This window comes from Glycine soja, chromosome 19, assembly GCF_004193775.1.
Source record: "Glycine soja cultivar W05 chromosome 19, ASM419377v2, whole genome shotgun sequence".
NCBI lineage: Eukaryota > Viridiplantae > Streptophyta > Magnoliopsida > Fabales > Fabaceae > Glycine > Glycine soja.
Window position 1 is genome coordinate 15,498,601 of NC_041020.1, and position 23,564 is coordinate 15,522,164.

At 37.2% G+C, this 23,564-nt stretch overlaps 1 non-coding gene across 1 annotated transcript; it reads right to left on the bottom strand.

Moving 5' to 3' along the window:
• Nucleotides 1–14,838: 14,838 nt before the first annotated feature.
• Nucleotides 14,839–14,945, bottom strand: LOC114401003. The gene has a single exon (XR_003664119.1). It is a non-coding gene; the product is annotated as a small nucleolar RNA R71 (small nucleolar RNA).
• Nucleotides 14,946–23,564: the final 8,619 nt, after the last annotated feature.

Here is a 23,564-nt window from a genome sequence, read left to right on the forward strand (position 1 = left end):
AGCTTTATGCCTTAATAAGAGCCCTCGAAACTTGGGAACATTACCTTGTTTCCAAGGAATTTGTCATTCATAGTGATCATCAATCACATAAGTACATTAGAGGGCAAAGCAAGTTAAACAAGAGTCATGCAAAATGGGTAGAGTACCTAGAGCAATTTCCATATGTTATCAAATACAAAAAGGGAAAAAAATGTGGTAGTTGATGCCTTCTCAAGGAGACACACATTTTTTTGCTCCCTGGGAGCTCAAATTTTAGGATTTGATAATATTAGGGACTTGTATGCTTTAGAAGAACATCTCTCTCATATTTACGAGAGTTATGGGAAAAAGACCCAAGATGGATTCTATTTGGCTAAGGGGTATTTGTTCAAAGAGGGAAAGCTTTGCATACCCCAAGGATCCATTAGGAAATTACTTGTGAGAGAGAGCCATGAGGGTGGGCTCATGGGCCACTTTGGGATAGACAAGACCCTTGTCTTACTCAAAGAAAAGTTTTATTGGCCCCATATGAAGAAAGATGCCAATAAGCATTACACTAGGTGTATGGCTTGTTTACAAGCCAAGTCCAAGGTGATGCCTCATGGGCTATACACACCCTTACCCATCCCCTCTGCACCTTAGGTAGACATTAGTATGGACTTTGTCCTTGGGCTTCCTAGAACCCAAAGAGGTGTAGACTCAATCTTTGTAATGGTGGATAGGTTTAGCAAGATGGCACACTTTATACCATGCCACAAGGTGGATGATGCTTCCCACATCTCAAAACTCTTTTTTAGGGAAGTTGTCAGAATCCATGGTTTACCTAGGACCATTATGTCAGATAGAGATGTTAAGTTCCTTAGCCACTTCTAGAAAACCTTATGGGCTAAGCTAGGAACTAAACTTCTTTTCTCTACCACTTGTCATCCACAAACTAATAGGCAAACAGAGGTAGTGAATAGGTCTTTATCCACCCTTTTAAGGGCTCTTCTGAAAGGCAACCATAAGTCTTGGGATGAGTATCTTCTTCATATAGAATTTGCCTACAACAGGGGGGTTCATAGAACCACCAAGCAGTCCCCTTTTGAGGTTGTCTATGGGTTCAATCCCCTAACACCGTTAGACCTCATTCCCCTTCCATTGGACACTTCTTTTATACATAAAGAAGGGGAATCTAGGTCAGAGTTTGTAAAGAAGTTGCATGAGAGGGTTAAGAACCAAATAGAGAACCAAACAAAGGTGTATTCAACTAAAGGCAATAGAGGAAGAAAAGAGCTAGTTCTTAATGAGGATGACTGGGTTTGGCTCCATCTTAGGAAGGTTATATTCCCTACTAAAAGGAAATAGAAGCTTAGCCCTAGAGGGGATGGACCTTTTTAGGTTTTGGAGAAGGTCAATAACAATTCCTATAGATTGGACCTCCAACAAGAGTATGGACTCAGCACCACTTTTAACACTTCTGGTTTAATTCCTTTTGCAAGTGGAGCAGATATTGAGGAGGAGGAACTAACAGATTTTAAGTCAAATCATCGTCAAGGGGAAGGGGATGATGCAATCCTCCCTAGGAAGGGACCAGTCACTAGAGCCATGAGCAAGAGGCTCCAAGAGGATTGGGCTAGAGCTGCTGAAGAAGCCCCTAGGGTTCTCATGAACCTCAGGGTAGATTTCTAAGCCCATGGGCCAAGGTTGGGTCCAATTATCTTTGTACATATAGACTAGGATGTCATTATATTTGGTCCTTGCATTTAGGGCTCCATAATGTAGGTAGGGTACCCTAGAAATAAAGGATTTTTCAGCCCTTGTATTTTAGGGTACCTAGACTAGTTTTTGTATTAGGGGTAGTTTTGTAATTTCACATGCACTAAGTGAATATTTGATGTGTGTGATTGGAAATAAATTTAATTGAATTTGTAGAAGCCCAATCCAATTAAATTTTAGAGGGGGAGGTGAGCATTTGCTTACTACACCTCATTGCCACATCATATAGTCACACTATGTGCATGTCCTTCACGCTTTACATGCCTCATGACACCTAAGCACACTTAGTGGAGAATCTTGGAATTGATCTTGGATTAGTTGGCTGAACCATAACTAAAATTCACTAATCATAATTTGTGAAATTTTGGCTCCACAAATTCAATTTCAAATTCAAGTGAAATTTGAAATGAAATTCAAATTTCCCTCTAATTTTGTGTGACACTTAGGCTATAAATAGAGGTCGTGTGTGTGCATTTTTTCAACTTTGATCATTTGAAAATTAAACTTCAAATTTCAGAGCTCTTTTAGAGCACAAAATTTAGTGCTCTTCTCTTCCTCTCCCTTCATTCATCTCCTTCTTCCTCCAAGCTCTTATCCATGGCCTCCTATGGTGGTGAGCTTCTTCTAGACTCATCTTCTCCTTGAAGTGGCGTCTCCTCTCTCTATTCCTTCTCCCTTCCGCTGCCATTCATCTTCTAAGAAGCAAAGGAATTCATTGATGAAGAAGATCCTAGGCCTACAAGCTCCAATTGAGCTTACATCACACATGACCTCTATTTATAGCCTAAGTGTCACACAAAATTGGAGGGAAATTTGAATTTCTATTCAAATTTCACTTGGATTTGAAATTGAATTTGTGGAGCCTAAATTTCACTAATTATGGTTAGTGAATTTTAGTTATGGTTCAGCCCGCTAATCCATGATCAAGTCCAAGATTCTCCACTAAGTGTGCTTAGGTGTCATGAGGCATGTAAAGCATGTAGGACATGCAAACAGTTGGACTATATGATGTGGCAATGAGGTGTAGCAAGCAAATGCTCACCCCCCCCCCTTTAAAATTTAATAGGATTGGTCTTCTACCAATTCAATTAAATTTATTTTCCAACACACAATCAAATATTCACTTAATGCATGTGAAATTACAAAACTACCCCTAATACAAAAACTAGTCTAGGTGCCTTAAAATACAATGGCTGACAAATCCTACATTTCTAGGGTACCCTACCTACATTATGGAGCCCTAAATACAAGGCCCAAAAATAATGAAACCTTAATCTAATATGTACGAAGATATGTGGGCTCATACTTAACCCATGGGCCCGGAATCTGCCCTAAGGCTTATGAGAACCCTAGGGCCTTCTCTTGTATCTCTGGCCCAATCTACTTGGAGTCTTCTATCCCATGCCCTTGCAGGATAGGATTGCATCATTCCCTCCCCCCTTGAAAAGGATTTGACCTCAAATCCCGAGGTTCTTGAAACTTTGGGCTTTTTTCCTCAACACCTGTAAAAAGAACAAAAATATATATATTAGTGGTGTTTGGTATGTTGAAGTAAGGGAAGGTCTGAAAACCCATTTCCTGAGCATCTTCCCATAAAGGAACATGGTTCCTCACCAACTCAATGAGTGGTGCTACAAGTATACAAAAATATGGGACAAACCTTTTGTAAAAGTTTTTTAAGTCATGGAAGCCCCAAATTTTCTTTATACTTGGTGGAGTGGGCCACTCAGGAATGACCTTTATTCTCTTAGGGTTCATAGGAACCCCTTGATCACTATTTAAAAAATTAAGAGAAGTAATGCAATAAAACATACCTTTTTTTTTATGTATTTTCATGTTGATTATTCCTACCAAAAAGCATGACAAACCTAAGGTGTCCCATATGAGTACCTAAGTTTGTATTGAAACTAGAAATAAGAACAAACCTACCTAATGAGTCCCTATGTACACAAATCATGAAGTTTTTGGGTGCACGAGTGATTTTACAAAAGAGGGTTGCACCACTCAAAACATTCATCATACCACCTATTTTAGGGATTTGGTACCTAATAATACCTATTTTGGGCACCAACAAAGCACAAGGATTTAAGCTCTTGCGAACCAAACCCCCATCCAACAACTCCTTTACTTGAGGAATAAACTCAAGCCCAAGAGGTGTGGCAATGCTAATAATTGTCTTTTTACAAAAGAGAAAATATGTAGGATAGTGAGTGTTTTGTTGGGAACCTTAAATGTGGTCATCCGAACACTCTTAGGATCCGCCTAGTTTACATTTCTTGCACTTTAATTTCTTGCTTACTTTCATAGCTTATTCTCTTTACTAGTCATGCCTAGTTTATCTTGTTATTGCATAATACTTTCGTCTTGCTTATCATGCTTATCTTGAGTTGTTTTGAACCCTAGCTTTTACCTTTTGCAAACCCCCAACAGGAAAGAACCACAACTTAGGAACCAACACGAGTCATCATTCATCTAGTGTTAATGTGAGGGTACTAGTCATAAGGACCCTTTATCTAGAATATTAGATGAGTTGAGTTCCCTCAAGTTATGCAAAGAAAAACTAGAAAGAAAAGAAAAATGAAAAAAAGGGTAGAAATTAGTCAAGATGAGAGGGAACAAATAAGGGAAGAAGAAAGAAGGAAAATACTACAGTTAAGAAAAGAAAAACATGTCTCTTATAGTAGTCATGACTCCTACAAGAGCCTAAGTGAAGCACTTAGTGACTATTATGGACGAAGGCATAAGTCACATCCTAGACCTCACTCCCATAGGAGAGAAAAGGAAAAAAAGCCTCAAGAGGCTAACATTAACCTCCCATACTTCCATAAGAAAGACAATGTAGAGGTTTATTTAGATTGGGAAATAAAGGTTGAGCAACTCTTTGCTTGTCATCATACAAGTGAGGAAAAGAAGGTTCCTTTGGCTACCCTTAGCTTCCAAGGGTATGCCCTCTATTGGTGGACTTCTCTTGTTAGGGAAAGAAGGATTCATGGGGATCCTCCAGTAGAGTATTGGAATGACTTAAAAAGTGCCCTTAGGAAGAGGCACATCCCCTTCTACTATGAAAGGGAGCTTATGGACAAGCTCCATAGGCTTAGACAAGGGAGGATGAGTGTTGAAGAGTATAGGCAACAAATGGAACTACTTCTTTTGGGGGCTGGGCTTAAGGAGGAGGAAAGAACAAGTATTGCTAGGTTCCTTAGTAGACTTAATATGGAAGTGAGGGACTTTAAATGTATGAATATAGGGTTTTGATGATGCCAAAACTATAATAAAACAAGATTGCTTCAACAAACATTCATGGTTAAGCAAACAGAGATTGCTTCAAGATTAATTCAAGGTCAAGCAAACAAGATTAAAAGAATCTCATTGGTTGATCAGCTTTTTCCTCAAAACACAGTGTTTCCAACATATCAAGGCACTGGTAATCGATTACAAGGCACTGGTAATCGATTACCAGGCAGTGTAATCGATTACCAGAAGACAAGTTTGCAAACAGCTTTCAAAAAGGGTTTTGAAATTTGAATTTTGAATCTTGTAATCGATTACTAGATGTTTGTAATCAATTACCAGTAACGACACTTCAAAAAAAGCTTTGAAAAGTCATGGTCCTTCAAAATATAACTGTATAATTGATTACCAGAAACCTGTAATCTATTACAGTGAGAAATTTCAGAAAAAGCTTTTTGAAAAGACACATCTCTTTAAACCATTTTGAAAAGGCACAATGGGCCTATATGTATGTGTGTCTGACTTCAAAAAGTTTGGGAGAGATATTCTAAGAGAACTAAATTTTCAAATGCTCCCTCAACAACTCTTGGGCAAACACTTGCAAATCAATTGAGAATTCTTCTAGGAACTTCAATTTGTATCATCTACTCTAAAGGAGAGAAATCTTTCTATTCATCTCATAAACTCAATTGTAATCAAGAGATCGTTTGTCTCTGTTGGACAAGTGGCCTCAGATATCTTAAGAAAGGGGGGGTTGAATTAAGATATTACAAACAATTTCCCCAATTAAAATTCTATTTCACTTTCTATGCAAGTTACAAATTCCCTTAAAAAAATGAACTCCTAAATAATGATTTAAATAGAACAATTTGAATATAAATATAAAGCAATAATAAATAAAAGAGTTTAAGGGAAGAGAAAGTGCAAACTCGAATTTATACTGGTTCGGCCACACCCTTGTGCCTACATCCAGTCCCCAAGCAACCCGCTTGAGAGTTCCAATATCTTGTAAAATCCTTTTACAAGTTCTGAACACACAAGGACAATCCTTCCTTTGTGTTCAGAATTCTTTTACAACAAGAGACCCTCGGTCTCTTAATCCCCTTTGAGAATTTAGAAAGAAGAGAAGAATGAATCTCTCTTGAAAGAGATAGATTGTACAATCTGAGCACTCAATTAATTCCTTATTGAGTTGCAAGTGTATTGGCCAAGGAATTCTTAAGAGGATGACATGTTTTTGTTCTTTGAGAGAATAAGACTTTTTGATATGAAAAACTCTGAGCAAATTCGTGTTTCAAGTCACATATATATAGACCTTTGGTGGCCATGTAAAAACCATTTGAAAAGATGTGACTCTTAGAAATAATTTTCGGAAAATCTCCTCTGGTAATCGATTACAGGTTTTGTGTAATCGATTATAAGTTTTAAAATTTGAATCAAGACGTTTATTAACTGCTGGTAATCGATTACCAATATTGTGTAATCGATTACAGGTTTTAAAATTTGAATCAAAATGTTTATTAACTGCTGGTAATCGATTACCAATATTGTGTAATCGATTACACAGTCTAAAATTTGAATTCAAATATTTAGTAGCTGTTGTAAACCATTTTTGGCCACTGGTAATCGATTACATCCTTTGGTAATCGATTACCAGAGAGTAAATCTCTTGAAAACACTTTTTAACTTAAATTACTTGGCCAAACCTTTTGCTATATCAATTAGGAATTCCCTTCCTAAAATACTAGTGATCATCTTGATGTTGTGTCTTGTATTCTTGAATCATTGTCTTGAATTTAAACTTGAAAAGCGAATTTGCATCATTTGCATCAAATCATCATGATCCTCATCAAAACATCAAAGTCATTTGCTTCTACAATCTCCCTCTTTTTGATGATGACAATTTAAGTCCTGAAATCAAGATACAAGCAAGCAATGTATATGCATAATATATGCGCGTTTACTCCCCCTATGTTTTGGAATTGATGATCACTTGATTTATAAGCTTTTTCTAAGCTTCTCTACCACCCATTTTTCTGCCCCTTTGGCAACATCAAAAAGCCAAAGTTCGTGGGTATCAATACAGATAAAATAATGAAGTGGACAAAGATCCAATATAAGTCATAACCAACCAAAATTATAAATAAGTCATAACCAAAATATAATCGAAACAATTCAAAACCACATAGAATAAACACATAAAAGACTAAAGTCCAAATACTAAAAGATAAATAAAGTGTTGAAAACAATAATCTAAATATCATAGCCAAAATACACGGCTTATAAGAAACATAGAATTATAAACTAAATTCTAAGAAGGTGGAGGTGGTGGTGGAAGATCGAAACTCTGACGAATGTAACCCACATCTTCTTCAAGTTGTGTGAGACGGATATCCATTCCGGTAAAGCGAGTATCCAACGAGTCGAAACGTTCACCAACATAAGAACGAAGACCCCGTAACTCGGAAAGAACTTCAGTCATGAGGGCTGAATCATCTCGCTGAGGAGGAGGAGAAGGAGTATGCTCATCTTAAGGAGGAAGTGCATCTTTCTTCAGCCATTGACCATTCCGATCCTTACGGTATCCAAAAGAAGTCACTGCACCAGCACCAATAGCAAAGGAACGCTTGACTTGAACAAATGGTTCATCATCAAGCGGAACTTGAAAATGACGGAGAAATAGAGTGACCAATTGAGGGTAAGGGAGAGGTGTATTGGCCCGTAATGCCTTATGCATTCGGTACCGAACCAAGTGAGCCCAGTCGATCTGACGACCGGTAAGGAAAGCCCACATCAAAATCAAATCCTCCTTAGAGGTTTGAGCCAAATTTGAAGACCAGGGAAGCAAAATTCTAACAATTATATAGTGCATGATGCAATTATCAAATGTTAATGATCCGGCCAGCAATCTACCGGTCATTTCAGCCTGGTCAGTGCAAATCATACGACGAGCATCATGACTAGAATAATCAAATTTCCAGTCATCAACAATGGTGCCCTCAAAAGGTGCACCTTGACTGGGTAAGTGAGTCAAAGAAAAGAACAATGATTGATCAATGATCATGGGAATACCATGCACCTCAGAAGAAATAATGCCATCCTAAATTTTTAAATTGTAGTAGAAGACCTTGACAAGTTTAGGATAATATGGCAATTTTAAAGACATGAAATCAACCAAGCCAGAATTTTGAAACACTTGATAGCAATCAAATGTCTCATCATTAAAGAAATCTATGTCTAGGTACTTAGGGTCTAAAATGATCCAAGAAGTAAATTGAGAAAGGTACCGTAGATGTTGATCATCGGAAGAAAACAGAGTGGATGATCTTGGAGATGACAAAGAAGGATGGGTAGGTGCTGTGGGTGCTTCGAATTGTCCGTGGCAGCAATGGCCAGCAGTAGCGGCGATGGAGGATGATCCCTTTGTCTTCTTCGATGATTCTGCCATTTGATGAAGTTTTAGTGAATTTCAATTGGTGGAATTGAAAGAGGAGTGAAAAAGAGGAAGATTGGGCTTTACGGGACGTGTTTTGGTGAAGAATTGAGGAAGATATGAAGGTTTGAAGATTTAGGGATGAAGGAGGCACGAGGAGGAGCTTTGGCTGCGCAGCAAGACTGGTTTCGTAGGTATTTATAGACGAGGACGAGTTGTAATCGATTACAAGGTGTGGTAATCGATTACTGGAGTAGTAAGCCTCTGGTAATCGATTACAGGATGTTGTAATCGATTACAGGCTGCCTGTTCTTGTGTAATTGATTACACTGAATGGTAATCGATTACCAGAGCATAAACTAGGCTAGTTTCTCTAAAAATTACCTATGTCTATGCTAAATACATTTAATACTATCAATCATCACTACTAATGCATTTGATTTAATCATTCAAGCAGCAAACACACAATAATTCATAAAGCCTATCATAATAACAAGAATTTAAATAAAATCAAGGAAAGTAACATACTTAACACAAACAAATAAAAATAAATTAATCAATCAATCCTTATTTTTATAAATCACTAACATCTAAGAGGCCTAATTCCCTTCTAATGGAGAAGAATTTTTCTTTGGGAGAGGTTTTGTGAAGATATCAGCAAGTTGATTCTTAGTATCAAGAAACTCTAACACACAATCTCCCTTTAGAACATGATCTCTTAGAAAATGGTGCCTAATTTCTATATGTTTAGTTCTAGAGTGTTGAACTGGATTTTTGGAAAGATTAATTGCACTTGTATTATCACATCTAATAGGTATATGGTCAAGAAGGATTCCATAGTCAGAAAGTTGTTGCTTCATCCATAAGATTTGTGCACAACAACTACCGGCAAAAATATATTCCGCTTCTGCAATGGATAAAGCAACACTATTCTGTTTCTTACTATGCCAAGAAACTAGAGCAGATCCAATGAACTGACAAGTTCCACTTGTGCTCTTTCTATCTGTTTTAGAACCGGCAAAGTATGAATCAGAATATCCAATTAAGGTGCATGTGGAATTTCTAGGATACCATAAACCTATGTTCATAGTGCCTACTAAATATCTTATGATTCTTTTAACAGCACTAAGATGTGATTGTTTAGGATTTGATTGAAATCTAGCACACATACACACACTAAAAATGATATTAGGTCTCCTAGCAGATAAATAAAGAAGTGATTCGATCATACCTTGATATTGCTTAACATCTATTGACTGACCGGTTTCATCTTTATCTAGATAGCAAGCAGTGCTCATTGGTGTAGCCATGTGCTTAGCATTTTCCATGTCGAATTTGCAGATTAACTCTTTGCAATACTTGGATTGATTGACAAAGATACCATCCTTGGTTTGTTTAATTTGCAATCCAAGAATGAAATTAAGTTCTCCCATCATTGACATTTCAAACTCACTTTGCATGTCATGGGAGAATTCCTTGCACAATAATTCATTAGTGGATCCAAAAATAATATCATCAACATTAAGTTGAACTAATAAAATATCATGTGATTTTCTATTTATAAAAAGAGTAGTATCCACTTTTCCTTTAGAGAAGTCCTTTTCTAAAAGGAACTTACTTAGACGCTCGTACCAAGCCCTAGGGGCTTGTTTCAAGCCATATAAAGCCCTTTTCAATTTATAGACAAGATTTGGCTTATCCAATATTTCAAAACCTGGTGGTTGTTCAACATATACTTCTTCTTGAATTAAGCCATTTAGAAAATCATTTTTAACATCCATTTGATAAAGTGTAAAATTCATTATGGATGCATATGCTAAGAGCATTCTAATGGCTTCTAATCTAGCAACTGGAGCATATGTTTCTTCATAATCTATACCTTCTTCTTGATTATATCCTTTTGCAACTAATCTATCCTTATTTCTAATGATTATTCCATGTTCATCTAACTTTTTTCTAAATACCCATTTTGTTCCTATGATGGGATAGTTTTTAGGTTTCTCAACAAGTTCCCACACATTGTTTCTTTCAAATTGATTCATTTCTTCTTGCATAGCAATTATCCAATTATCGTCTATTATGGCTTCTTTTATAATTTTAGGTTCAATCATAGATACAAAAGCCATATTATTGCATAATTCTTTAAGAGAATTTCTAGTTGTTACCCCTTTTGAGATATCACCAATAATGTTGTCGAGGGGATGATCTTTTGAGGCTTTCCATTCTTTTGGAAGTTCATCATTTGATTTTGCTTCTTCTTGAGGATCTTCATTGCTTCCTTTCCCTTTTCCTTTAGAATCTTGTCCATGAATATGAATTTGTTCTAAAGATTTTGCAATATCATCTAGTATATTCTTTCTTGATAGAATAACATTAGATTCATCAAAAGAAACATGAATGGATTCTTCAATATTCATAGTTCTTTTATTATATATTCTATATGCTTTACTTTGCAATGAATATCCAAGAAAGATGCCTTCATCAGATTTTGCATCAAATTTTCCTAGATTATCTTTACCATTATTAAGCACAAAACATTTGTAACCAAAAACATGAAGATGTGAAATGTTAGGTTTTCTACCATTATATAACTCATATGGGGTTTTCTTTAAAATGAGTCTTATTAAAGCCCTATTCATGATGTAACATGCAGTATTGACGGCTTCAGCCCAAAAATATTTTGGAAGAGAAGTATCATTTAATAAAGTTCTAGCAATTTCTTCTAATGACCTATTTTTCCTCTCAACAACTCCATTTTTTGAGGGGTTCTAGGTGCAGAAAAATTATGCTCAATACCATGTTCATCATAGAATAATTCAAAATATTTGTTTTCAAATTCACCCCCATGATCACTTCTAATGGATGCAATCTTAAGATTTTTCTTGTTTTGTATAACTTTAGCATGTTTCCTAAAAGCTTGAAATGCATCACTTTTATGAGTAATGAATAATGTCAATGTAAATCTAGAGAAATCATCAACTATGACAAGAGCATAGTAATTTCCTCCAAAACTCATGGTTCTAGATGGACCAAATAAATCCATATGCAATAATTGTAAGGGTTGAGTGGTTGAAACAATATTTTTACGTTTGAATGAGACTTTAGTTTGTTTTCCCTTTTGACATGCATCACATAGTTTATCTTTTTCAAATTTTAATTTAGGCAAACCAACTACTAAATCTTTTGAAATTAATTTGTTTAAGTGATCCATGTTTATGTGAGCAATTCGTTTATGCCATTACCATGGATCATCATCTTTGCTAAGAAAACAATGATTGTTATCTAGTTTTAGGCTTAAGTTTATCATGTATACATTGTTGACTCTGTATCCTACATGCTTTATATTAATGTCATGCTTATGTTCTATAAGACATTTTTGAGAATCAAATGATACTAGATAGCCTTTGTCACATAATTGACTAACACTAAGTAGGTTGTGCTTAAGACCTTCAACAAGTAGAACATTTTCAATGGAGTTTGAAGAATTTGTGCCTATTTTACCAACTCCAAGGATTCTACCTTTGTTGTTGTCACCATAAGTTACATGCCCGCTTTTCTTGGGAGAGATATGTGTAAATTTTGATGCATCTCCAGTCATATGTTTTGAACATCCGCTATCTATGTACCATTCCTTCCTCAAAGACACCTACATAATCAAGTTTTTGACTTAGGTAGACTGAAGATCCTTTTGGGACCCATATCATTTTAATGTTGTTGTAGTTTTTCTTAAAATAACAAGTAGATGTGCCATGCCCTTTTCTTCCACAGTAAAAGCAAGTGATAGAACTAGAATTATATTTTTGTGTGGAAGTAAAGATGTTTTTATGAAATTTTTGTTGTTTTTCAAGTTTATATCCTATTCCAGGCTTATTAGAGACTGATGTGCCACCATTTTCTTCTATTTTCTAAACACTTTTTGCACCATTTTAATTATTGATTGGTCTTAATTGTCAATTAATTAGGCAGTTTTATTATTTGGGCTCATTTAGCTAATTTGATGTTTTTAATCTAATTTCAGGAATTAATGAAACATTGGGTTTAATCCGGATTTTGGTTGTGGACTTGAAGAGGGCAAATAAAGCAGCGCTTACCTTAGTTAATTTCTAATTAGGAAATTTCGCAATTTTATTTTATGTTGTTCAGTGTTTATTTCGTTTTGGGCCAGAGTATTGTAATAGGGCCCAGTGACTTTGAGTGACTCTTTTTAAATAGCTGCCTTGGGATTCGTGCATGCATTCTATTCTGCTATTTTCATTATTCAGAGCTTTGGTTTTAGGTTTTCACGTTTTTCTGTTCCCTTGGTACGGTTTTCGTTCTTAATGCAAATTTCCATTTTCTGCTTCTAATTACGAGTTCATTCTTGCTTCTTCTTCTACTTTCATTTACGTTTCTGCTTCATGTTTCATTTGCGTTTTCTGTTTGAATCCATGGAAGGCTAGATTTTCTGGTGTTGTTTCCTTTTGAGGACAAAGCCCAACTCTCTTTGAGGTTTCGCTTGTAATGTGGCTCCCTGGCAGTTTTTCCTTCACCAGTTATCCCAAATTCGTGAATATTAATCAGTGCATGCTTCGTGTTTGATTAATTGCCTCTGAGCCTAACTTGCGTTCATGCTTAATGGACGAAGGGCTAACTGGTGTAGGTGGTGCCTAATTAAGTATTGACAACCCTAAGTTAATTTTCGCTTAGTAAATTGAAATAGAGTTGGATTAAGTGGTTGACTGTTAGGGACGAATTCTCCATAACCCAGGATAAGAGAATGGCTTCTGAATCAAAGGAAACAACCCGTTTTTAATATTAGTAATTTCATATTCCAGTTTACTTGTTCTGCTCTTTAATCACAAAAAAAACAAACCCCCCCTATCGTTACTGTTACTGCAAGTATATTATGAACAATTTGTGTGTCACTGCTCGTTGGGAAACGACCTAGGATCACTTCCTAGTTACTGCATTTTCATGTTTATTTGATTCGGGTACGGCCTCGATCAAATTTGGCGCCGTTGCCGGGGAGCAGTGTTCAAAGGTTCATAATAGTTAGCTAGTGTTGTGTGTTTAATCCTTTCGTGTTTTATGTTTAATGGTTAGTATTGTGTTAGTATGTGTGTTAGTGTTGTTTAGTGTCCTAGTATTTTGTTTAGTGTGTGTTCTGTTTCAGTTTTCCCATTAAGCGTTTCCCTTGTTTCAGTCTTGGGTGTTTTGCTGTGAATAATGTTTTGCGACGGACTTAGCGACCACTTTTGCTTGCAGCAAAACAGAGTAGTAGTAGAAATCAATTAGAGACGGATTTTAGCAACCACCCATGCTGACTTATTTGTGATTTTTTGTTTTAGTAGCTAAGGTTGTTATTTTTGGCTGAATTTTTTTGTGGTAACTTCTTTTAATCCATATTTTGTGGGAAAAATAGCTAGAGCCTTTAGTTTGGTCAGATTTGAAATTCCAAAAAACTAGCAAATTTTGTGTTTGTCAAAACTTCAAACGGCCATAACTTTTGCTCCGGTTATCAGAATTGCAATTATTATATATGCATTTGGGGTAGAAAAAACTTTCCTACGCCGTGGCTGCCTGCCATAGGCCGGCTGAGGTCTCCATCGTCCAAAAAAAAGCGATTCTGTCAAAAGTTTTTTATTTTTCAAGTTTTATTCACTTATTTTTCTTAACCCACCAATTTTAGCTTTCATAGTTAGACTTTTGAATTTTTGTCTGAAATTTTTTGTGCTATCCTCTCATCATTTTATAAGGTTGCTCACAAAATTTCAAGTCATTTGGATATCATTTGAAGGTAGCTGTAGTTCAAACCTACACCTTTATTTACATGACAAGGCAACTAGTTGTGTGCATGCTGAATGTAGTGTATGACTAGAGGAAATCCATCTGACTTACAACCCTTTGATCCTGAGATAGATAGGACATTTCACAGATTAGTTAGGCATCATTTTATACCTTTTGATCATCCTGAGCATTCCATTACTGGTGAATCTGTGCATTCTGTTATTGGTAATTTTGAACATCCTGATTTGGAGCATTATAATTTTGAGCATTCTGATTTTGCACATTCTGAGAACATGGCACAACCTCCACCCCGTGAGAGGACTCTAAGGGAAATGGCTGCACCTGATTTCACCTACGAAAGCTTGTGCATCCAATACCCTGATGAGGATGTCCCATATGTTCTTAAAACTGGACTGATTCATTTGCTTCCAAAGTTTCATGGCCTTGCAGGTGAAGACCCGCACAAACATTTGAAGGAATTTCATATTGTCTGCTCCACCATGAAACCCCCAGATGTCCAGGAGGATCACATATTTCTGAAGGCTTTTCCTCATTCTCTGGAGGGAGTGGCAAAGGACTGGTTGTATTACCTTGCTCCAAGGTCCATCACGAGCTGGGATGACCTTAAGAGAGTATTCTTAGAAAAAAATTTCCTTGCTTCCAGGACCACAGCCATCAGGAAAGATATCTCAGGTATTAGACAACTCAGTGGAGAGAGCCTGTATGAGTACTGGGAGCGATTTAAAAAACTATGTGCCAGTTGCCCTCACCATCAGATTTCGAAGCAACTTCTTCTCCAATATTTTTATGAAGGACTCAGTAACATGGAGAGAAGTATGATAGATGCTGCCAGTGGTGGAGCCCTTGGAGACATGACTCCTGCTGAAGCCAGAAATTTAATTGAGAAGATGGCTTCCAACTCTCAGCAGTTTAGCGCCAGAAATGATGCCATAATCATTAGAGGAGTGCATGAGGTAGCTACAAACCCATCTGCATCATCTGAAACTAAGAAGCTTGAAGGCAAACTGGATGCATTGGTTAACTTGGTAACCCAACTGGCCTTGAATCAGAAATCTGTACCTGTCGCAAGGGTTTGTGGTTTGTGCTCCTCTGCTGACCACCATACAAACCTTTGCCCTTCCATGCAGCAACCTAGAGCAATCGAGTAGCCTGAAGCTTTTGCTGCAAATATTTACAATAGACCTCCTCAACCTCAGCAGCAAAATCAACCACAGCAGAACAATTATGACCTCTCCAGCAACAGATACAACCCTGGATGGAGGAATCACCCTAACCTTAGATGGTCCAGCCCTCAGCAACAACAACAGCAGCCTGCTCCTTCCTTCCAAAATGCTACTGGCCCAAGCAGACCATACATTCCTCCACCAATCCAACAACAGCAACAACCCTAGAAACAGCCAACAGTTGAGGCCCCTCCACAACCTTCCCTCGAAGAACTTGTGAGGCAAATGACTATGCAGAACATGCAGTTTCAGCAAGAGACCAGAGCCTCCATTCAGAGCTTAACCAATCAGATGGGACAATTGGCTACCCAATTGAATCAACAACAGTCCCAAAATTCTGACAAGTTGCCTTCTCAAGCTGTCCAAAATCCCAAAAATGTTAGTGCCATTTCATTGAGGTCGGGAAAGCAGTGTCAAGGACCTCAACCCGTAGCACCTTCCTCATCTGCAAATGAACCTGCCAAACTTCACTCTACTCCAGAAAAAGGTGATGACAAAAATTTACATAACAATTTCTGTGCAGGTGAATCTTCTTCCACAAGTAATTATGATTTGCAGAAGCAGCACATTCCCCCTCTTCCATTCCCTCCAAGAGCAGTTTCCAACAAAAAAAATGGAAGAGGCAGAGAAAGAGATCTTGGACACATTTAGAAAAGTAGAGGTAAACATACCTCTGTTGGATGCAATAAAGCAAATTCCAAGATATGCCAAATTCTTGGAGGAGCTGTGCACTAATAAGCAGAAGCTTAAAGGAAGTGAACGGATTAGCATGGGCAGAAATGTCTCCGCATTGATTGGTAAATCTGTTCCTCAAATTCCTGAAAAATGCAAAGATCCAGGTACATTCAGCATACCTTCTATTATAGGGAATAGTAAGTTTGACAATGCCATGCTAGATTTAGGAGCTTCTATTAGTGTTATGCCTCTGTCTATTTTTAATTCTCTATCTCTAGGTCCCTTGCAGTCAACTGATGTGGTAATTCATTTAGCTAATAGAAGTGTTGCCTACCTTGTTGGTTTCATAGAAGATGTCTTAGTTAGAGTCGGTGAACTGATTTTCCCTGTTGATTTTTATATTTTGAATATGGAAGATGGATTTTCTCAAGGATCAGTTCCCATCATTCTAGGCAGACCCTTTATGAAAACTGCTAGAACTAAGATAGATGTTTATGCAGGCACACTATCCATGGAGTTTGGTGATATAACTGTTCATTTTAATATTCTGGATGCTATGAAATACCCATCTGAAGATCTTTTTGTATTTCGTGCTGAAATAATTGACCATGTTGTTGATGAATACATGACTGATCTTTATTCTAATCTGCATGCCTCTCACTCTTCATGCATTGAGTCTGAAATTGTACTTGATCATATGTCTGAATTTGATGCTGAGAGTGAATCTGAGAGTGAATTTGAGAGTGATATTGATTGCATGTCTGGTGGTGGTGTTTTACCTCTTGAGATTGATTTTATAGAGTCAGATAGGACTAACCATGTTTCAGGAAGTACACATACCTCTGACTTTCTTTATGAGGTAAAGGCTGAGAAACCATCTCCTTCTACCACTGTCCAGCCGACCACACCAGAATTGAAGCCTCTGCCATCAAATTTAAAATACGCTTACTTGGATGATAGCAAGAGTTTTCCAGTGATTATATCTGCCTCCCTTGCTGATGAGCAAGAGGAGAAGTTGTTGTCAGTTCTCAAGAAGCATAAGAAGGCTATAGGCTGGACCCTGGCGGGCATTCCTGGTATTAGCCCATCCACATGTATGCATCGAATAAATTTAGAGGATGGAGCTAAACCAGTAAGACAGCCACAGAGAAGACTCAACCCGGAGATTCTTGATGTAGTGAAGAAGGAGATAACCAAGCTTTTGTAAGCTGGAATCATTTATCCTATCTCTGACAGCCAATGGGTGAGTCCCGTCCATGTAGTCTCGAAGAAGACCGGCCTCACAGTGATCAGAAATGAGAAGGAGGAGCTGATTCCTACTCGGGTGCAGAACAATTGGAGAGTCTGCATTGACTATAGGAGGCTGAACCAGGTTACCAAAAAGGACCATTTTCCCCTGCCATTCATTGACCAGATGCTTGAACGCCTGGCAGGTAAATCCCACTACTGTTTCCTTGATGGTTTTTCTAGTTATATGCAAATTACTATTGCTCCTGAGGATCAGGAAAAGACCACATTCACCTGCCCCTTTGGCACTTTTGCCTATAGGAGGATGCCTTTCGGCCTGTGCAATGCCCCTGGTACCTTCCAGCGGTGCATGATTAGTATTTTCAGTGATTTTTTAGAAAATTGCATAGAGGTGTTTATGGATGATTTCACTGTATATGGATCCTCTTTTGATGGTTGTTTGAATAGTTTGGAAAAAGTTTTGAATAGATGCATTGAAACTAACCTTGTTCTAAATTTTGAAAAATGTCATTTTATGGTTGAGCAAGGTATAGTTTTAGGCCACATTATTTCCAATAAGGGTATTGAAGTAGATCCTGCAAAAATTTCTGTTATTTCACAATTGCCTTACCCCTCTTGTGTGCGAGAGGTGCGATCTTTTCTTGGTCATGCAGGATTCTACAGGCGCTTTATAAGGGATTTTAGCAAAGTAGCCTTTCCATTGTCCAACTTGTTGCAAAAGGAGGTGGAGTTTGACTTTAATGACAGATGCAAAGAGGCTTTTGATTGCCTCAAAAGAGCGCTGACTACCACCCCCATCATCCAGGCACCCGACTGGACAGCCCCTTTTGAGCTTATGTGTGATGCATCAAATTATGCATTGGGGGCTATCCTTGCTCAGAAAATTGATAAATTGCCCAGGGTGATATACTATGCTTCTAGGACTTTAGATGCTGCCCAAGCGAATTATACTACTACTGAGAAGGAGCTTCTAGCCATAGTTTTTGCTCTTGAAAAATTTCGATCTTATTTGCTTGGTACCCGCATTATTGTTTATACCGACCATGCAGCTTTAAAGTACTTGTTGAAGAAGGCTGATTCTAAGCCTAGGTTGATCCGATGGATGCTCTGGCTCCAAGAGTTTGACTTGGAGATCCGTGATAGGAGCGGAGCACAAAATCTAGTTGCTGATCATTTGAGTCGGATCGAACGTGTATCTGATGCAGATTCACCTATTCGGGATGATTTCCCGGATGATCATTTGTATATACTGTATAGTATTTTTGACTCTCTTTCTACTCCCTGGTTTGCTAATATTGTCAATTATTTAGTTGCTTCTGTTTTTCCTCCCTTAGCATCTAAGGCCCAAAAAGATAAAATTAAAAGTGATGCTAAGCATTTTATTTGGAATAACCCCTACTTGTGGAAATTATGCAATGATCAGGTCATTAGACGGTGCATTCTAGATCTTGAGACTGACTCAGTCCTGCAGTTCTGTCATTCTTCCACACCGGGAGGTCATCTAGGTGTTCAAAGGACAGCTCGCAAAGTGCTTGATTGTGGTTTTTATTGGCCCACCATCTTTAAAGATGCGTGGAAGATCTGCAGCACTTGTGAGCAGTGTCAGAGAGCAAGAAATACACTTACATGGCGACAACAAATGCCTCAGCAACCTATGCTATTCTGTGAGGTGTTTGATGTCTGGGGTATAGATTTCATGGGTCCTTTTCCTGTCTCTTTTGGTTATGTTTACATTCTCCTTGCAGTTGACTATGTTTCAAAATGGGTGGAAGCCAAGCCCACTAGAACTAATGATGCTAAAGTTGTCGCAGACTTTGTCAGGTCTAATCTGTTTTGCAGGTTTGGAGTACCTAAAGCAATTGTTAGTGATCAAGGAACCCATTTTTTCAACAAGACAATGCATGCCCTGCTTAAAAAGTACGGGGTGGTACACAGGGTATCCACACCATACCACCCCCAGACCAATGGACAGGCAGAAATTTCTAACCGAGAAATCAAGCGAATTTTAGAGAAGATTGTGCAGCCAAGCAGGAAAGATTGGAGTACCAGGCTTGATGATGCTCTTTGGGCACATCGGACTGCCTACAAAGCACCCATAGGAATGTCTCCTTATAGGGTTGTCTTTGGAAAGGCATGTCATCTTCCAGTGGAAATTGAGCACAAAGCTTACTGGGCAGTGAAGACTTGCAACTTCTCTATGGATCATGCTGGTGAGGAAAGAAAGTTGCAACTAAGTGAGTTAGATGAAATCCGCCTAGAAGCCTACGAGATTGCCAAGTTCTACAAAGAAAAGACCAAGAAGTTCCATGATAGCATGATAGTTAAAAAGGACTTCATGGTTGGGCAAAAAGTGTTATTGTATAATTCTAGGCTTGGACTCATGAGTGGTAAGTTGAGGTCTAAATGGATTGGTCCTTTTGTTGTTACTATTGTTTTTCCTTATGGTACAGTTGAGATCAAAAGCGATTCCACAAACAAGAGCTTCAAGGTAAATGGACATCGACTTAAGCCATTCCTCACGAACCCTTCTTTAGTGGACGTAGTGGTGGAAGAGACTTCCTTACTCCACCCTACTCTTCCTCCACCATGACTTAGGGAGTTTTTCTTTTCCTATCTCCTTCCTTGCTTTTATTACACTTGTCCGATTCTCTTTGATGATTTAATTGTTTTTAATCTTTTAATTGTGCTACATTGAGGACAATGTGTTGTTTAAGTATGGGGGGGGGGGAGTGTTCTTTGGTTTTGCTAGTTTTGTTGGTTTTGTTAATTTGTTAGTCGTGTTAATTTGTTAATGTTATTAGTTTCGTCGGATTTTTAGTTTAATATTTTGGGTCAATTTTGTGTGCACGTACGACTTTGCATGTTTTTCTTTGAATTATAGGATATGTTCAAGAAATGGGTAATTGTTTTGAAAATAAAAGTTCTTGACATTTTGTGACTTGAAATCCTTGATTCTTCTCTACATGTCATGATAGTTTTGAAAGCTCAATTTGAAAGTGATGAGTTTACCTTTGTGAGAATTTGAGCCATCCATCATCATAATCATTTGGTGTGTTTTGCCCCATTGATTGCTTGCACAATAGCCTTGGCTTGATTCTTGTTGATGCGTCCTAATTCACATGCATATTTGGAAATGATTGAGGCAATTTTGTTCTTATAAGCTTCTAGCCAAATGGACTTACCTTGAATTAATTCCTTTGATAGTCCTTTTGAGCCTTGTTTCCCTTTCCTTGTTTTGAAGCTCACTACAAGCCTTAAGTGAAAAACCATGATATCACCATATCCTTAAGGAATTTTGGAGCTTTGGAATTGTTTTGGGAATAAGTGTGGGGGGTTTTTGTTTCATTGGACAACTTGTTTTGTTGGCTATGCTTCATGATGTATTTTGGGCCATACTTGATGTACATTGTATATTGGTTAAATGTTGGACATGCTGAATGAAATGTTGTTTCTCAAAGGCTATAGAGTAAAAAAAAAATTCAAAAAAAGAAAAAGAAAAGCAATAAAGTTGAGTGAATAAGATCTTAAATGGCACAAGAATGATGAAACTCTTGGTTCTACTCTTTATGTTTAATTTTTATCTTTACTTCTTTTTATTTTCTTATTTTTTTTTCTTAATATGCACTTATTCCCCATTGCCCCTCTATTCCTTTGGGATTTAGCCACTTATTCCATATTTCTCCATACCTTGTCCTTGGCCCCATTACAACCTTAAAAGACCTTTTGATCCTCATGTGCTTGTGTTTGTAGGTTGATTGTCAATTTTAGAATCTTGCCAAGTCTATGTGGTGCTTGCTTTCATGGGTGCTTTGAGGGTAAATAGTAGCCTAGACACTTGAGAGATATAGTGTATATCTTGTGAGGCTTTATCACTTTTCATTCTTGAGCTGATTAACTATTTTGCCATGATTGGGTTGCTTGGATGATTTTCATGAATGTCTTGACTTTTTGGATCTCCTTATGTTAGATGTTACCCATTCCTTTCATTCCTTGATGTTCATTGAGAAATATATGAATGTTTTTGTTTGTCTATCTTTGATATCCTTGGATTTTGTTCTTTGTTTCATTTTGCCCAGGAGTGCAAAAGGCTAAGTATGGGGGGTTTTGATGTGCCATCATTTTCTTCTATTTTCAAAACCCTTTTTGCACCATTTTAATTATTGATTGGTCTTAATTGTCAATTAATTAGGCAGTTTTATTATTTGGGCTCATTTAGCTAATTTGATGTTTTTAATCTAATTTCAGGAATTAATGAAACATTGGGCTTAATCCGGATTTTGGTTGTGGACTTGAAGAGGGCAAATAAAGCAGCGCTTACCTTAGTTAATTTCTAATTAGGAAATTTCGCAATTTTATTTTATGTTGTTCAGTGTTTATTTCGTTTTGGGCCAGAGTATTGTAATAGGGCCCAGTGACTTTGAGTGACACTTTTTAAATAGCTGCCTTGGGATTCGTGCAAGACATTCTATTCTGCTATTTTCATTATTCAGAGCTTTGGTTTTAGGTTTTCACGTTTTTCTGTTCCCTTGTTACAGTTTTCGTTCTTAATGCAAATTTCCGTTTTCTGCTTCTAATTACGAGTTCATTCTTGCTTCTTCTTCTACTTTCATTTACGTTTCTGTTCATTTACGTTTCTGCTTCATGTTTCATTTGCGTTTTCTGTTTGAATCCATGGAAGGCTAGATTTTCTGGTGTTGTTTCCTTTTGAGGACAAAGCCCAACTCTCTTTGAGGTTTTGCTTGTAATGTGGCTCCCTGGCAGTTTTCCCTTCACCAGTTATCCCAAACTCGTGAATATTAATCAGTGTACGCTTCGTGTTCGATTAATTGCCTCTGAGCCTAACTTGCGTACATGCTTAATGGACGAAGGGCTAACTGGTGTAGGTGGTGCCTAATTACGTATTGACAACCCTAAGTTGATTTTCGCTTAGTAAATTGAAATAGGGTTGGATTAAGTGGTTGACTGTTAGGGACGAATTCTCCATAACCCAGGATAAGAGAATGGCTTCTGAATCAAAGGAAACAACCCGTTTTTAATATTAGTAATTTCGTATTCCAGTTTACTTGTTCTGCTCTTTAATCACAAAACAAACAAACCCCCCCTATCGTTACTGTTACTGCAAGTATATTATGAACAATTGGTGTGTCACTGCTCGTTGGGAAACGACCTAGGATCACTTCCTAGTTACTGCATTTTTATGTTTATTTGATTCGGGTACGGCCTCGATCAGAGACACATCTTTGTTTTCCTAATATGACATCTAAATTATTTTTACTATAAGAAAATTTTGCAAGTGAGTTTTTCAAATCTTTAATTTCTTTTTCATATTTTCAACAACAACTACAAGAATCAGATATTTTCTTGTCAGAAATAGTAGAGATATGAAATTTTTCATTTGATTTAGAAATTGAAACTTCATTTCTAAGATGATCTAATTCTTTATTTAATTTTGAAATTTCATTTTCTAAATCTGAAATTGTTTTCTTAGAAGATGAAACTAACTTTGCAAGTTTGATTGACTCTTTTTGCAAATCAGCAAATGCATCTTGTAATTCATCAAAAGAAATGGATAAGTTATTTGAAGATGTTACCTCTTCATCGCTTTCATAACTTTTAGCCATTAGACAGAGGTTTATTTCTTCATTTTCTGAATCTTCAGAAGATTCCATATCATTGTCATCCCATGTGATGTACGCTTTCTTCATTTTCTTTTCACTAAAATTTTTCTTTTCAGATTTCTCCATCTTTTTCTTGAAGATAGGACAATGAACCTTCAGATGTCCAGGTTGATTGCATTCAAAGCATTTTGGAGTAGAAGATGAGATTTATGTCCCTCTTTTAGATTTAAAATTTGGTCGCCTTTGACTTCCTCTGACTTTCAGGAACTTGTTGAACCTTTTTACAAAGAGGCTAAGATCATCATCTTCATCTAGATCAATTTCCTTATCACTTTCTTCTTGGATTGAAGATGAGGCTTTAAGATCAATTCCCTTCTTTTTCATGTCATTTTATTCATGTTGATTTAATCTAAACAATTCCATTTCGTGTTCCTGTAACTTTCCAAATAGAGTAGCAAGAGTCATGTTAGATAAATCTCTTGATTCAGTAATGGTTGTTACTTTAGGTTGCAATTCTCTGCTTAGACATCTTAATACTTTGTTTATGAGATCTTCATTTTGAAAATCTTTCCCTAAGGCTGCATGATGATTCACTATATGTGTGAACCTCTT